At 39.7% G+C, this 12,369-nt stretch overlaps 1 pseudogene; it reads right to left on the reverse strand.

Moving 5' to 3' along the window:
* Positions 1–594: 594 nt before the first annotated feature.
* LOC149227804 (uncharacterized) lies at positions 595–2,389 on the reverse strand (annotated as a pseudogene).
* Between the last annotated feature and the right edge of the window lie 9,980 nt (positions 2,390–12,369).

Below are 12,369 nucleotides of genomic sequence, written 5' to 3' on the forward strand. Positions count from 1 at the left end.
GTGCTAAACTGGAATTTTAAAGAGTCCTAATTAAACTAAAACTCTAATTCTATCCTCCTCGTAGAATGATTCTTTCTTGCTCCTTGACACCTGTCTCCTTTCAGTTTGGCCGAGATAGCTGAGAAGAAGATTCAATGTTCCAGGCTAGCTTTGGATGCTGGATGCGTTGATGGTTCAATAATATTAGGATAAAACCCCTGTTTTTCCGGTTCCAGTCTTCCACTACCTCTTCGAAAATGTAGCAGCATGTCTCCAGCTCTTTAATATCCCAAAAATGATGAGCATCACCATATTTCCAAATGTGCTGGAAGCTTTGTTGATGAACAGGTGTGCAAGCCAAAACTCCCCGTATGCAGCTCCTTCCAAACCCTAATGACCGATAATAAAGTGCCTTTACAAGCAAAACTTGAACTTGAACCAAAACATTACACTTTTACAAAGGTACACCTGTCATCATTTGAATGGCTATGCTATCTTCATTCGGTCTCCTAAATGTCCCTCAGATGTTTCCTTTGAAAATTTCTGATTATTCCATCGAACTGTTTGCCTGTATTAAAAACAGCACCTACAGTAGTTTCGCAGTTTCGTAGCGCGCTACGAAACTGCTGAACTATTTGAAACAGCTTGCTCTTCATCAAGATTTGCAGCATCTACTGTCGTGTATTTTCCAAGTACTTCTTGCTTTTGTCTCCAACAATACCAATACATTAACAAAGCTGAGGCAATTACTGTTACACCTGCAGCAACACCAAAGAGCACTAATCCATGTTGCTGGAACCATGTCCTTTTCGAAGATGGCAAAATCTTCCAGCTCAATAGATGGTAAGTTCCAAAGGCATCACGAAGATGAACTTGATGTCCATTTAAAAGGGAGATGATTGTCTCTGCAGTACTGTTTGTCATATGATTACTAGTGTCAGCTGGCAAAACGGCACATTCAATTTGTAATGTATCTCCTCTGTTTCTGACATTCAGAATATTAACCTGTGTTTGCTGATCAACAGCAACTTCCAGCTTCCGTGCCATATCTTCTTTGAATTCAGTCACAAGGGACCCGGAAGCCTTAGGATTAACAGTCATGGACATGTATAGTTCTATTCCTCCAATTTCCCGATACACTCCTTCGTTTATTGCTGATGGAGGTAAAGCAGGTGGCCAAACATCCATGCTATCACTAGAATTCTTTTTTCCAGTGTGTGACTTTGTAGGTACTGGTGGTATACTATCACTTGAATTTTTTCCTTCAGAGTTTGACTTTGCAAGCGGCGGAGGTACAGCTGCCTGCAATCTCTCCCATAGTTCAGAACAATTAGTCCTCCAAAATCCTATCTTTTCATTGGCCCGATCATAGGTTACGAGCATGTTGCGGACCACAATACCACCAAGAAGAGTAGTGGGATCTTTTCCATTTTGGAAAATTCCCAGGCAGTAAGTACCATGCACTTTGGAATGCCGGAATATGTAATCTTAAGGAGCCAATTGAACTTTTTGGCCATTACCAAGTAGCAAATCAATTTGTGGAAAATGTTTGCTGAGCTGTGAAACATCTCTTCCAGCACCAGAAAAGCAAATGTCAGGATATGATGGGTCTGGACCATAAATTCGCTTGAGCGAATGAAGATGCTTTATCACAGTATCTCTGAAGGCTACAAAAGATGTTTCTGGTAGGTAAGCATATGTAGTTCCACTATCCCAGACAGTACCATATCTATTGTTGAATACTTGAGGATCCAAGGGCAGTGGATTACCAGCGACGCTTATTCCTTTCAGATATATATTGTAATATGGACTGTTTCCATCCCCACACTGCGATTTGGATTTGATGTGGAGAACACCATGTCTGGAATCTTTCCCATCATAACATAAAGAGGACAAATCGGCTATCACACCATGCTGAACAAGTTGATCCATGATGCTAAGCTAACCGCGGCCAAGCCCCATAATTCCATCTGCATGTTGATGATAGAGGTCACCAGTTTCCGAATTTTCACACCCAAACACTGCACGTTGTGGCGGAAGTGCACTATCAACACCAAAAGACAACATATCCTCTCCAAGTACACCGCTGATACTTTAAATATGCAAAAATAACTTGAGGCGGAGCTGACCATCTTGTATTTGGAGGAGTAAATTCTGGATCATACTGCAACAGTTTGATTAAGGTGGAATGACCTTGACTAATACGACCACTTTTCCGGCAAAGAGAAGCAAATTTCGACCATGTGTCTATCTCCTTTGTCGGTGGAAGAACTAATGCACGATAATCTATTGAAGCCTCCGTTACAGATGGCTGTGCACTCATGTAAGACTCCTCGGAAAGCATATGATGTGGTAATTGACGGGAATCTATAGCAGGTGAACTTTCAGGATCTTGAAAACTGAATTCCATACTCAACTCCGACCGACTCTCTGCATGATTAGAAACAAGGTGATCCTTTCCCCGAGTACATGTATCATTCAGCATAAGGTCTTCATGTCTTCACGGCAGTGGGTCCACAAAAGAAACGAAGGTGGATGGCCAACCGATATCTATTTGCGCCATGATAAACCAAAACTTTAATGCTTCCTTCCGCAATGAACCGAGCAATCTCGTTCCTCCATTGAATAACAGCTACCATGGGACAAACAACAAGGGTGCCTTTAACCTGAGGTAGTACCTTGCAATCACTAAAACTGTCACCTTCTCAGCAACATGTGTCAGTATCACAACACCTACTCGATCTAAAACACAGCAGATTCTGATAAGTATGAAATCTGGGTGAAAATGGCTATGGATTCGAGAAAATCCCCAATTTCGTAGCGCAGCCAGTGCAAAATATGAATTATGCGCTATGAAATCACCTAAAAGATGTTGCGCTGCAAAACTGCTAAAGGGATCTATGCGCTGCGAAACTGCTGAAAAGGATTTAGGTGTTTTACCATCAAACAAATGTAAGACATTTGGTATTGAAATTTTGTCAGTGATAACAGAACCTATAATGTTTACCAACTCTATCCTTGGGAACTATAGTTTCGACATTTGTGCCATGGAAACCTATTTTGGAGAATTCCATGCAGAGACAGTTGAAGAAACTGCAACGAACACATAGTTGGGAGCTCTCCCCTACAGTCCAACTGATGAACTATCCTGTATTATAGTAAATGATAGGACTAATTTCGTGGAAAGTAGTTCAATTGATGTAACATTAGATTCTATATTTTGGACAATCTAATTTGATGGCTCTAACTACATAGAGGGTGCAGGTGTTGGGAGCATTCTCATTGACCCACAAGGGAACCAACATTTGATGGCTAGTCGGTTGGAGTTCGTGTGCACCAACAACACGGCAGAGTACGAAGGCTTGCTGCAGGGCCTGAAGAAAGCCATTGATATGAAGGTGAAAAATCTTAAAGTTTTTGGTGACTCACAGATAATTGTCGACCAGGTAAGGAAAAGGATACATTGCAATTCGCCACACCTGGTAAGATACCAACATGAGGTATGGAGCTTAATTAACAATTTTGATTCTTTTAATATCACATACATACCTCGAGGGAAAAACCAAGATGTCGATCTGATGGTTGGTATGGCTTCAAAACTTTTTCCTGACCTTAGATTAAACAAGAATAAATATTATGTTGAATTGATTTTCAGACCATCCATACCTGATAACATCTCAAATTGGCAGGTATTCGAAGGTGACGAGAAAATCCTTGAGTTCCTGCATTGCGAGAAGACATTCAAAAATGCACTCATTGATGAAAAAGAGCATGATAGGCTTATGAATGAGAGTGAAGATGAGGAAAAAAATCAGTCCAATATAATTCCCAAGTCAATTGTCAAGATGGAGCACTTTTATGACCTACATGATAAATTTAAAAATCCGACTAACTGCAAAACGCATAGCTCATCCATGAAGTATGATTTGGTCAACCTTGGAACCGAAAAAGACCCAAAAAATGTCAATTTGGGCTTAGGATGCTCTCCACAAGAAAACGATGCGTTTGTTAAGTTGTTTAAAGAGTACAAGGACGTCTTTGCATGGACATATGGTGACTTAAAAACCTTCGATACTGGCATCATGCAACATGTAATTCCTTTGGAAAAGGATGTTAAGCCCTACCAATAAAAGCTTCGTAAGATGCATCCAAGCCTAGAACTATTCGTGAAGAAAGAATTAAACAAAATGTTGGACGCTAAAATCATTTTTCCGGTCAGGAACACCCGCTGGGTAGCCAATCTCGTGCTAGTAAGAAAAAAAAATGGAGACATCAGATTATGTATTGATTTTAGAAACCTGAACAGAGCATCACAGAAGGATAACTATCATGTCCCATCTATGGAACACATTCTTCAATGTGTTTCTGGATCTGAAACGTTGTCCCTATTGGATGGGTTTTCGGGATATAATCAAGTTTTGGTGTCTAATGGAGATCAACTTAAGACAACCTTCAACACTAAATGGGGCACCTATGCATATCTTAAAATGTCATTTGGACTTATTAATGTAGGTGCCACATTTCAGAGAGATATGGACATAGCTTTCCAAGGATTGATTAACAGATCAGTAGTGGTTTACATGGACGACATTACTGTGTATTCTTATCACAAAAGGGATCATATTTATCACCTGAAATAGATTTTTGAAAGATGTCGAAGGTACGGAATATCGTTGAATCCCAAGAAGAGTGTTTTCGCAGTTACAGAAGGGAAGCTACTGGGTCATATCCTCTCCAAGGAAGGAATTATTATCGATCCTGAAAGAATAGAGACCATCATGAGAATACAACCTCCTGCAAATAAAAGGGCAATGCAATCTTTTTTCGGGAAGATTAATTTCGTTAGGAAATTCGTTTCAGGCTTCGTGGAAATAGTGTGTCCCATTTAGCTAATGATGAAGAAAGACGTTGTGTATAGGTGGAGCGATGAAGCTAAGAGATCGTTTCAGCGAATTAAGGAGGCCATCGCAGAAGCTCCTACATTGGTTAGCCCCAATTTTGACAAGGAATTCCTCCTGTACACTTTCACTTCTGATGTTTCATATGCCGCTATCCTCACCCAAAAAAATGATATTGGAAATGAAGTCCCCATTTCATATATGAGCTCTAATATTCAAGGGGAAGAACTGAATTACCTTGATGTGGAGAAACAAGGTTTTGCGGTTTTTAAAGTCGTGAAACATTTCCACCCTTACTTACCGAAGGCCAGGACCAAGGTGATCATTCCCCACCCTGCTGTAAGGACCCTCTTCATGCATAGGGAGATGGGAGAATGGAGAGGGAACTGGATAACAACACTTCAGGAATACAACCTTGAGATTAAGCCAGCAAACATAGTTCGGGGGTAGGGGTTATGTAAGCTTACATCAGAAGCCTTTGCAGGTAAAGAAGGGACGTCAGAGGAACCAGAAACTTAGTGCACGCAGAATGCTCAAGTAACATTCAGGGAAGATCCTGGATGGGACAACGAAATGTTAATATATGAGCGCAAAGTATTGGAAGTCCCATTGGACTCTAATTCATGGTATTACAACATATGCTTTTATCTAACACGGGGGTCATGCCCTGAGCACATGGATGCATCATGAAGGAGAGCGCTCAGATTAAAATCTAATCAGTATCTCTTGGCCAATGACATTATACAAGAAAAATTATGATGGAGTTTGGCTAAGGTGTTTGGAAAAGGATGACGCTAATCATGTCTTGAAAGAAATGCATAACGGCCCAACAGGGGGTCACTATGGTGGAGAGACCACTGCTCACAAAATATTAAGAGCTGGGTATTATTGGCCTACAGTGTTCAGAGACTCGCATGCCTACACTTGGAAGTGCAAGGTGTGTCAAACTGTCGCAGGGCGAGAAAGAAAGCCAGCCATTCCCCTCAGGCCCGTTATGATTTATCACCCATTCCAGCAATGGGGCCTAGATGTCATAGGTGAGATCACTCCGAACTCTTCACAACAGCATAAGTATATACTCACGGCAACCGACTACTTCACCAGATGGACCGAAGCCATCCTGCTTCGAAAGGTTAACGAAGACGAGGTAATATATTTTATTGAGAAATTTATTATCAACAGGTTTGGCATCCCTGACGCTCTCATATTTGATAATGCTTCTTATTTTTCATCACTAAAATTGACTAAATTTGCTATCGATAAATCAATTCACATAAGGTATGCATCAAACTATTACCCCCAGGGAAATGGAGTTGCAAAGTCCTCAAACAAAAACCTCATCCACATAATCCATAAATCTGTCACCGACAACCAGAGGAATTGGCACAACACTCTAACAAATGCCCTTTGGGCTGATAGGGTCACCCCAAAAGTAGCATTAGGAAACTCCCCATACTTCCTCGTCTATGGACAGGAAGCCATCTTGCCTCCCAATGTTACCCTTCCCTCTTTACAGCTCTCCCAAGCCTCAAGAGGGACCCCTTCAACCTTACTTCAAAAAAGGATCAACCAACTGGTGAGGTTGGAGGAATTGAGAGATAATGCCAGAAACAAGTTCAGGAATCACCAAATGATTGTGAAGAGATGGTTTGATTGCCATCTGGCAGGAGATAAAGATTACCAAGTCGGTGAGCTTGTCCTGAAATGGGACAAGTTGAGTGAGCCAAAAGGTAAGCACACAAAATTCCAACACTTATGGCTGGGCCCGTTCCAAGTTGAGGAAAAAATTGGTCAGGGAACCTACAGATTGAAAACTTTACAGGGAGAAATCGAAAAACTCCCTGTTAATGGCCAACATCTTAAGAGATACTTCCAGTAGCCACCACATGGTGGTTACCTCCTGAGTAGGCTAGGATTCGTTTTTTTTTGTTGTTAGCTTAGTTATATTTTCATCCTGTTTGTTCTTGTCTTGCGTAAGTTTATCTTCCTTCTGTTTTGAATTTCAGTCCTTTTCAGTCAATTGATTTCGATCTTTCAATCTCGTTTTCACCTTTTATAACTCTCTTCTGATTGCCCTCATTCGCTACCTTCAGCCTTTCGCTTCCCTCATTAACCTGTTGGTGAGTCTGCAAATCCTAAATTCATTATTACCTTGCAAATCAAGCGAACCTTCGATGAGCCTATGAGAACTGGAAAGTTAGCAGTAAAATTCAAATTGAAGCCACTCATTAGCATCTATTGGGAACTAGGTAGGCTCTGTTGATAACCTGGGCACCCAAAGCATGTAGGGCCATCTTTATAAAAGGAAAAAATGTGTAACCTCAGTTGGACTGACATGGCGAAATGTTGTATTTTTTTTTTTTTAATCCCACCTAGACCTAGCCTATACTTGCCTATGAGATTTGCAGTCATTCTCCATTGGTTCCATCCACCACACTAAATTTCCAATATCTGTCATCTACAAGTAAACCTCCTTTCATGGGCTAAGCTCGTTGTCATATATCCTGTGGCAAATTTAATTGTGCTCTAGTCCTTGTGCCCGAAACTGGAAGGACTTATTTAAAAGAAAATGAAATGTCGAGTCCTTGTGCCAATCTGGAAGGACAGGTTGTTTGGGAAGCTGGTTGGAGTAGGGACTGTTGCTGGACTCAGAGTACCGGTTGACATAGCAAGCCCAACCTTGCTTAAGTGGTTTAAAAATATGGCATGATCCATGACTGCGCCCCATTCGATCATACGAAAGTATAGCATAAAAAAAAGAAATTCTTACATAAAGTGCAAATAAACATATCTACATATATTTGTCAAGCTTGATGTGTGATAAAGAGCTGAGGTACACACCTAAATAGGTATTGACAAACCGGTGATGGCCCTGGAAGGATTTTGAAAGTAGAAAACAAGTAAAGGAGGGTCAATAAATCCCATAATATGACCATTGGAGAATGCCTGTCAAAACCCTATCAATAAGTAGAAGCTATTTGTCTTTATCCCACCTAAAGCGATTAATGCTGAAGTGGAACCCATGCTGTCTATCTATACAGTTTGCATTTCGAGTTTATCTTAACACCCTGATGTTCTACGGATCAAAGTTTATTTGGTAACAGAGATAACTGGTTTGCCCAACAGTTCGCCATTTTGTTGTAGCCACAACCACCACCCTATCAATTCTTGTTGTTTTCAAAACCTGTTTCTATTGGTGATATAACTTTGAATTAGCTCTCATTTGGCTTTTGAATCACTTGAATCAGACCAAAAACAAAGGAGTTTTTGTTTTTCCCTCCAGGGAACAACTGTTGTTCCCTCCAGGGAATAGTTGTTGTTCCCTCCAAGGAACAGTTGTTGTTCCCTAAAGGGAAAAAACACCTTTTTGGAGTGTTTTTTGTCGTTTCCTCTAGGGAACAACTATTTTTCCCTCAAGGGAACAATACTTTTAGATTTTGTTGTGTCCACAACCACCACCCTATTAAAACCTGCTCTGGGGGAAAATTTGAATGGGTCCCTTAAGAAGTTTGATCTTTCGTCTCTCCGAATGATAACCGTAGTTGTCAGATGGAATTATGTCCTCAAAGCTGAATGGTTCAATGGTTTATTAATTATGGTTGCAATCCATTTTTAATCATCAGTCCCCAAAAATCATCGTGCCCTCTTGATATTTAGAGCTGGAACAACTCATATAACCCCCAATTGCAGAGTCTATCTATTTATGAAAGTTTTTATGAAGGTAAGGTTTGTTTTAGGAATTTCTGTCATATCTCTCATAATCATAGCTAATGCTGATCATTCATGCAGGCAAGGACCAAGAGAAGAAAAGCAAGGTCGGCGAGCTGATGCATAAGCATCATGAAGGGCTGCAATGAAAGATGCAAAGGGATCGTGAGGTGGTAATAAAATTCGAGAAAGTAACACAACCTTTGAATGATCATCGTAGGAACAACATGCCTAGTCCACATGATACCTCTACCAGCTGGATTTTCGTTGCCATGTGTCGTGGCTTTGGGATAGAATGGGGTAGGATGTCCTAAAATTATGAGAAGACAAGAAGCAGAACAGATGTTGGTATAAGAGTTCTTATGTCACTATGGGGACTCTAGATGACACCTCTGCACCACCGATGTCGATATTTCAAAGACATACTCCGCAAGAAAGGGATATGGAACCGCCACAGTGCATAATGGAGGCACACTCTATGTTAAGTGGAGGTACTCCTGACAGCGCAGATCCATCAAGTTGTTGTTACCTCTAGATATGCCTTAAATCATGCCAGATGTTCGATGATGAGCGCAGTGTCTTCATTTGCCTTTAGGAAATAATAGGGAATAACGTTCAGTCGATACAGGTGTGAAGAGATGGCTTGCAGTCATTCTTCTTTCCGTCGGCATCCATTCATTTCCTCCAGGAAATAAAATTCTCCAGCAAATGTGGCCTCGACGTGTCAGCGGTTTCATTGACCATTCTATGTTTGTATATTTTAATTTGTATATTGAAAAGAATAGGAAGGTGGAAAGTCATGGAAGATCGAGGGTCAATTGTCTTGCTGCATAAGTGTTACCTTTGGATATGGGTAAGGGATTTTTTTTGGCAGAAGAGGGGTCGATTTTATTATGCTAATAAAGAATACTGTTTCAGTAAAGAAGAAGCCTTTTTTCAAATTCATTTTCCTTTTCTTTTATGTTTGGAATCAGGGTGTTGTGACTGGCATGAGGATACATATGTTTTGTTTTTGTGCACAGTGATAACAGACAACTTATGACTAGTCTTGGTTATTTGAATATAATTTGTTATCATGGTTAACTCATGAGTGGTCTCTGATTCGAAGCTATATTAAACATCAGTTGCAAGTTTTATTTGTAGAAATAGGAATGTGTATTCTTGTATGAATAATCAGATTTCAATTAAGCTTAAATACAACCTTGTTCACTGGTGAACTCAGTAATTGTTTCATTTGGACTTGAAATCTATGCATGATGTTTAATCTCTTTTATTATGCTCTTGCAGGATAGATTAGAATAGTTATGACTAGCATAAGTAGGTAGAATCAGTGTAGATAGGACTTGATACATATAGGTTAGTTGTTTATTTTGTTGATTCAATGGAAGCCTTCCTCCGGGGAGCGATCTTTCAACACCTATAACAGTTTACGAGATCACTTGAAACCCGTTGGAACTAGCCATTCCAAACGAAAGCAGATCTAATCGGGGTCTGTGATCAGGGTGGTTCCCCTTTGTTGGCATACCGAAAATTCGCCGTGTCAACACTTCCCCATTCGCTGGGACCCTTGCCATGTCATCCAATCCTACCCAATAGACAAGTCAAACTTGAAATTTGAGCTACTCTAAATTTTGCATATGAACTCATATTTGAGTGTCATTTGCACCGTTGGATTCAGAATGATGAGCTCTTCAATCTGAAGCTGAGTTTGACAAGATTCTACCACTTTGATTTTTGAGCATAATTTTGAGCACCTGATCATCATTACTGCTGCAACACCGAGATCATTACTATTGCAACTCTGATGCACCTTCATCAAGATCTTCATCATCATAATGAGATATTATTATTTATACTGAGATATGTATATATAGGAGTGCTGCATCTAGATTCACTGAGATCATGACCTTGTAACTATGTCTCCATCAAGATTATGATTGTGTCTATATGATTACTTCTATGCCAAGATTATAGCTGCATCTAGAATGTATGTCGAGACAGAGAGTGTCATTCCAAGATCCTCCTCTTCACAAATATGTTGAGACTGTAAGGTTCCTTCAATGATCACTGTATTGATATGCTGAGACTGTGATCACCAAGATTGTAATCATTAAGATTGTGAGGATAAAATCTTCATCTATGTTACCCATCTGAAGAATAGAGATGCATAACCAAATTATCTAAGATTGCGAAGTCTTGTGTCTATAATTATTTACTGTAATTACCCACTGAAGTTTCAGAGGCATCTGAGTTCTCCACTGCAATTTTTTGAAGACCCTAGCTGGGTATTTATAGTAGTTAGACCCACATATTAAGCTGACATTAAAGTGTCAAGAGATGCATCTATTGATGCAAGCCTACATGATCTTCCTTTAACTCAATTTGCAAGCTGACTTCTTCAAGAGGGATTGTGCTTGTCTTTGGAGGGTTTCTAGACATTTCTATAGACTTGTATACATTAAACATAGAATCAATAAGAGCTTCTTCATATGACATTGACTCTTTGACTCAATAATAAATCCTAAGGCTCTCAATGGGAGCCACTAACAAATAAACCTACTGCTCATGAAACCCATATAGAAAGGTATACACAAATAATATTATTTCTTTTATTTCATCATTTACAAAGATCATATCATTATGAAGACCGAACCTAGTTACATTTTACAACACTCCCTCTTAACTAGGGAGGTATTCATAATGGTACTTGGTCATTCTCAATCTGAATAATTTCTCATAAGAAGAATGAGATTGGTAATCCATTTGTATAGCATCATAGTAACCAACATTGTTTCCACAACAAGATCTTGACTGACAGCTCTATCTCTCATCATATCAGAGCACAATGTTGGCGAGACCAATGACTATATACACCTTCATCATTGTCTCTCAAGGTACATACCCACCGGGGTGTTCACTGAGTATGACCTTCTAGGATTATTCTTATATTGGGTTCCCAGCCTTACCTACTCTTATCTTGGATTCCCTACACATCCTCAAAGAGCATCGGATGCCAGATTATTACTCAATCCTCCATTCTTTCTTCCCAAGTGAAGACAAGAATGTTGTGTCTATCTCTCCCTCTCAACTAGGGAAGATATGCCCATTCCTGTAAAGGAATGTACCCAAGCTCCTTTTGACCAAAAACTTGCCCAATCTCCCTCTTAATTAGGGACTTGTCAGAGCTCCCTATTAACTAGGGACTCACCTTTGCATCAACATATTCTTCTTCATTGGTCCTTCAGCTGCTTGATCAATTTCTTTCCTTGATGTCATGAAATTTAGTTGAGCTTCTTCCTTGTAGGGCATTAGCCATCAATCACTTTCCTCCTTGGTTCATCATGTCATTCCTTTCTTCATGGAAAGTGGCCTTCTTGGTATATATCTAGAACCTTCTTCATATGGCTACTTCTTTATCATCATGCTTCTTTCAGAAATTTCCATTCACCACATGAATTCTAGTTGTACTTATGCTTACAAATCTTGTTCTAGTAGCCTTGCATGAACTCATCCAGATGTTATTCAAGAAATCAAAACATAACATTAAATAAAATAGTAACTTATGAGATGGTTCTTCATCATGACATCTTCCAGTAGATATCAACATCTTGCATACATGTTGACACATATCCCAAAGATATCTATTTTCAAGGGTCTTCATCTTATTTAGACTTCCATCAGATTCTTCATACCTTTCCGAGAGATTTCCTAGTTAAATATTCTTGGTCTTTTGGATGTTGATCACCTTCATGATGGTTGCATATCTCACGATCTCTTCATTTCA

The sequence above is a fragment of the Pinus tabuliformis genome, chromosome J, assembly GCF_031772625.1.
Source record: "Pinus tabuliformis cultivar Carrire ecotype Pingquan chromosome J, CPIR1, whole genome shotgun sequence".
In the NCBI taxonomy this organism is placed as follows: Eukaryota; Viridiplantae; Streptophyta; class Pinopsida; order Pinales; family Pinaceae; genus Pinus; species Pinus tabuliformis.